The following is a 5,458-nucleotide window of genomic DNA, read 5'->3' on the forward strand; positions in this document are numbered from 1 at the left end:
ACCCTGGAAGAAATATTCAAGTATTCAAAACCTATGTCCAGACATCCAGGCTCACAGACTAACCCCATAACAGGTACACATTACTGGGCATGATTTTATTCAGTAAAGGCCTGGGCCCACAAACTCACCCCATTACTATAACACTATAATGGGAATGATCTTGGCCGGGTTAAGTGTGACTCTCGTATGCTTTCCCACTCGACCATGGTAACCCTGGAAGACATATTGAAGCATTCAAAACCTTTATCCAGACATCCAGGCTCACAGACTAACCCCCATAATAGTTACGCATTACTGGGCATGATTTTATTCAGTAAAGGCCTGGGCCCACAGACTCAGCTCTATGACACTTACTATGACACTATTATGGGCATGATCTTGGCGGATTAAGTGTGACTTCTTGTATGCTTTCCCACTCGACCAAGGTAACCCTAGTAGAAATTTTTAACATTTCAAAAACTAAGTCCAGATATCCAGGCTCAAGACTATCCCCATAACAGCAAGACATTACTAGGCATGATTTTATTCAGTAAAGGCCCTGTAGTACAGTTTTCTTTAAGGCCTGGGAACACAAACTCACCCCATTACTATGACACTTTCATGGGCATGATCTTGGCCGAGTTAAGTGTGACTTCTCGTAGGTTTTCCCACTCGACCATGGTAACCCTGGAAGAAATATCGAAGCGTTCAAAAACCTAAATCCAGACATCCAGGCTCACAAACTAACCCCATAACAGTTACACATTACTGGGCATGATTTTATTCAGTAAAGGCCTGGGGCCACAGACTCACCCCTATACTATAACACTATTATGGGCATGATCTTGGCCGGGTTAAGTGTCACTTCTTGTATGCTTTCCCACTCGACCATGGTAACCCTGGAAGAAATTTTTAACATTTCAAAAACTAAGTCCAGATATCCAGGCTCAAGACTATCCCCATAACAGCAAGACATTACTGGGCATGATTTTATTCAGTAAAGGCCCTGTATTACAGTTTTCTTTAAGGCATGGGCCAACAAACTCACCCCATTACTATAACACTTTCATGGGCATGATCTTGGCCGGGTTAAGTGTGACTTCTTATAGGTTTTCCCACTCGACCATGGTAACCCTATAAGAAATATTGAAGCATTCAAAACCTAAATCCAGACATCCAGGCTCACCCCATTTCAGTAACACATTACTGGGCAGGATTTTATTCACTAAAGGCCTGGGCCCACAGACTCACCCCATTACTATAACACTATTCTGGGCATGATCTCGGCGGGTTAAGTGTGACTTCTCATATGCTTTCCCACTCGACCATGGTAACCCTTGAAGAAATTTTTAACATTTCAAAACCTAAATCCAGACATCCAGGCTCACAGACTTAACCCCATAACAGTTACACATTACTGGGCATGACTTTATTCACTAAAGGGCCTGCATTACAGTTTTCTTTAAGGCCTGGGAACACAAACTCACCCCATTACTATGACACTTTCATGGGCATGATCTTGGCCGGGTTAAGTGTGACATCTCGTAGGTTTTCCCACTCGACCATGGTAACCCTGGAAGAAATATTGAAGCGTTCAAAACCTAAATCCAGACATCCAGGCTCACAGGCTAACCCCATAACAGGAACACATTACTTGGGCATGATTTTATTCACTAAAGGCCTGGGCCCACAGATTCAACCCATTACTATAACACTTTTATAAGTATGATCTTGGCCGGTTTAAGTGTGACTTCTCGTAGTCTTTCCCACTCAACAATGGTAACCCTGGAAGAAATATTCAAGTATTCAAAACCTACGTCCAGACATCCAGGCTCACAGACTAAGCCCATAACAGTTACACATTACTGGGCATGATTATATTCAGTAAAGGCCTGGGCCCACAGACTCACCCCATTACTATAACACTATAATGGGAATGATCTTGGCCGGGTTAAATGTGAATTCTCGTATGCTTTCCCACTCGACCATGGTAACCCTGGAAGAAATATTGAAGCATTCAAAACCTAAATCCAGACATCCAGGCTCACAGACTAACCCCATAACAGTTACACATTACTGGGCATGATTTTATTCCCTAAAGGCCCTGTATTACAGTTTTCTTTAAGGCCTGGGCCCACAGACTCAACCCATTACTATAACACTATTATGGGCATGATCTTGGCGGGTTAAGTGTGATTTCTCGTATGCTTTCCCACTCGACCATGGTAACCCTGGAAGACATATTGAAGCATTCAAAACCTAAATCCAGACATCCAGGCTCACCCCATTTCAGTAACACATTACTGGGCAGGATTTTATTCACTAAAGGCCTGGGCCCACAGACTCACCCCATTACTATAACACTATTATGGGCATGATCTCGGCCGGGTTAAGTGTGACTTCTCATATGCTTTCCCACTCGACCATGGTAACCCTTGAAGAAATTTTTAACATTTCAAAACCTAAATCCAGACATCCAGGCTCACAGACTTAACCCCATAACAGTTACACATTACTGGGCATGACTTTATTCACTAAAGGGCCTGCATTACAGTTTTCTTTAAGGCCTGGGAACAAAAACTCACCCCATTACTATGACACTTTCATGGGCATGATCTTGGCGGGTTAAGTGTGACTTCTCGTAGGTTTTCCCACTCGACCATGGTAACCCTGGAAGAAATATTGAAGCGTTCAAAACCTAAATCCAGACATCCAGGCTCACAGGCTAACCCCATAACAGGAACACATTACTTGGGCATGATTTTATTCACTAAAGGCCTGGGCCCACAGATTCAACCCATTACTATAACACTTTTATAAGTATGATCTTGGCGGTTTAAGTGTGACTTCTCGTAGTCTTTCCCACTCAACAATGGTAACCCTGGAAGAAATATTCAAGTATTCAAAACCTACGTCCAGACATCCAGGCTCACAGACTAAGCCCATAACAGTTACACATTACTGGGCATGATTTTATTCAGTAAAGGCCTGGGCCCACAGACTCACCCCATTACTATAACACTATAATGGGAATGATCTTGGCCGGTTAAATGTGACTTCTCGTATGCTTTCCCACTCGATCATGGTAACCCTGGAAGAAATATTGAAGCATTCAAAACCTATATCCAGACATCTAGGCTCACCCCACAATAGTTACGCATTACTGGGCATGATTTTATTCAGTAAAGGCCTGGGCCCACAGACTCACCCCATTACTATAACACTATTATGGGCATGATCTCGGCCGGGTTAAGTGTGACTTCTCATATGCTTTCCCACTCGACCATGGTAACCCTTGAAGAAATTTTTAACATTTCAAAACCTAAATCCAGACATCCAGGCTCACAGACTAACCCCATAACAGTTACACATTACTGGGCATGACTTTATACACTTAAGGGCCTGCATTACAGTTTTCTTTAAGGCCTGGGAACAGAAACTCACCCCATTACTTTGACACTTTTATGGGCATGATCTTGGCCGGGTTAAGTGTGACTTCTCGTAGGTTTTCCCACTCGACCATGGTAACCCTGGAAGAAATATTGAAGCGTTCAAAACCTATGTCCAGACATCCAGGCTCACAGGCTAACCCCATAACAGGAACACATTACTTGGGCATGATTTTATTCACTAAAGGCCTGGGCCCACAGATTCAACCCATTACTATAACACTTTTATAAGTATGATCTTGGCCGGTTTAGGTGTGACTTCTCGTAGTCTTTCCCACTCAACAATGGTAACCCTGGAAGAAATATTCAAGTATTCAAAACCTACGTCCAGACATCCAGGCTCACAGACTAACCCCATAACAGTTTCACATTACTGGGCATGATTTTATTCAGTAAAGGCCTGGGCCCACAGACTCACCCCATTACTATAACACTTTCATGGGCATGATTTTGGCGGGTTAAGTGTGACTTCTTGTAGGTTTTCCCACTCGACCATGGTAACCCTAGAAGAAATATTGAAGCATTCAAAACCTAAATCCAGACATGCAGGCTCACCCCATTTCAGTAACACATTACTGGGCAGGATTTTATTCACTAAAGGCCTGGGCCCACAGACTCACCCCATTACTATAACACTATTATGGGCATGTTCTCGGCCGGGTTAAGTGTGACTTCTCATATGCTTTCCCACTCGACCATGGTAACCCTTGAAGAAATTTTTAACATTTCAAAACCTAAATCCAGACATCCAGGCTCACAGACTTAACCCCATAACAGTTACACATTACTGGGCATGACTTTATTTACTAAAGGGCCTGCATTACAGTTTTCTTTAAGGCCTGGGAACACAAACTCACCCCATTACTATGACACTTTCATGGGCATGATCTTGGCCGGGTTAAGTGTGACTTCTCGTAGGTTTTCCCACTCAACAATGGTAACCCTGAAAGAAATATTCAAGTATTCAAAACCTACGTCCAGACATCCAGGCTCACAGACTAACACTATAACAGTTACACATTACTGGGCATGATTTTATTCAGTAAAGGCCTTGGCCCACAGACTCACCCCATTACTATAACACTATAATGGGAATGATCTTGGCCGGGTTAAATGTGACTTCTCGTATGCTTTCCCACTCGATCATGGTAACCCTGGAAGAAATATTGAAGCATTCAAACCTATATCCAGACATCCAGGCTCACCCCATAATAGTTACGCATTACTGGGCATGATTTTCTTCAGTAAAGGGCTGGGCCCACAGAGTCACCACATTACTATAACTCTATTATGGGCATAATCTTGGCCGGGTTAAGTGTGACTTCTCGTATGCTTTCCCACTCGACCATGGTAACCCTGGAAGAAATATTGAAGCATTCAAAACCTAAATCCAGACATCCAGGCTCACAGACTAACCCCATAACAGTTACACATCACTGGGCATGATTTTATTCAATAAAGGCCTGGGCCCACAGACTCACCCCATTACTATAACACTATTATGGGCATGATCTTGGCTGGGTTAAGTGTGACTTCTTGTATGCTTTCCCACTCGACCATGGTAACCCTGGACAAAATTTTTAACATTTCAAAAATTAAGTCCAGATATCCAGGCTCAAGACTATCCCCATAACAGCAAGACATTACTGGGCATGATTTTATTCAGTAAAGGCCCTGTATTACAGTTTTCTTTAAGGCATGGGCCAACAAACTCACCCCATTACTATAACACTTTCATGGGCATGATCTTGGCCGGGTTAGGTGTGACTTCTTGTAGGTTTTCCCACTCGACCATGGTAACCCTGGAAGAAATATTGAAGCGTTCAAAACCTAAATCCAGACATCCAGGCTCACAGGCTAACCCCATAACAGGAACACATTACTTGGGCATGATTTTATTCACTAAAGGCCTGGGCCCACAGATTCAACCCATTACTATAACACTTTTATAAGTATGATCTTGGCCGGTTTAAGTGTGACTTCTCGTAGTCTTTCCCACTCAACAATGGTAACCCTGGAAGAAATATTCA

This window comes from Puntigrus tetrazona, unplaced genomic scaffold, assembly GCF_018831695.1.
Source record: "Puntigrus tetrazona isolate hp1 unplaced genomic scaffold, ASM1883169v1 S000001089, whole genome shotgun sequence".
NCBI classification, from domain to species: domain Eukaryota; kingdom Metazoa; phylum Chordata; class Actinopteri; order Cypriniformes; family Cyprinidae; genus Puntigrus; species Puntigrus tetrazona.